We start from the raw sequence: 391 nt of genomic DNA, 5'->3' as shown, positions 1-391 counted from the left end.
TATGTATGTATGTATGTATGTATGTATGTATATATATATTTGATAGTAGTGGGCAATGAATTCCAGTTTTGTAATGCCGTAACAGAAAATGATAATTGGAATTAGAAGGTCACCTCGTGGGTGCCCAGATAGATCAGTTGGTAGAGCGGGCACCCATATAAGGAGGTTTACTCCTCAATGCAGCAGGCCCGGGTTCGACTCCGACCTGCGGCCCTTTGCTACATGTCATTCCACTCCCTCTCTCTCCCCTTTTATGTCTACATCTGTCATGTCAATTAAAGGCCTATAATGATCACAAATAATCCTAAAAAAATAAATAAATAAAAAGAAGGTCACCTTGTGCGGTGCCTCTAGTGATCTGACCGCTGTTGTTACGTTGGGTTATGAAAGA

The 391-nt window shown here is 41.2% G+C and overlaps 1 protein-coding gene across 2 annotated transcripts in view; it reads right to left on the bottom strand.

Annotated features, from left to right (window-relative positions):
* acad11 (acyl-CoA dehydrogenase family, member 11) overlaps positions 1 to 391 on the bottom strand; it is a 28,808-nt gene that overhangs the window by 25,051 nt on the left and 3,366 nt on the right. The window lies entirely within an intron of this gene.

This window comes from Etheostoma spectabile, chromosome 22, assembly GCF_008692095.1.
Source record: "Etheostoma spectabile isolate EspeVRDwgs_2016 chromosome 22, UIUC_Espe_1.0, whole genome shotgun sequence".
Taxonomy (NCBI): Eukaryota; Metazoa; Chordata; class Actinopteri; order Perciformes; family Percidae; genus Etheostoma; species Etheostoma spectabile.
Note: the sequence above shows the minus strand (reverse complement) of the source record. Positions and strands in the feature narration are given on the sequence as shown.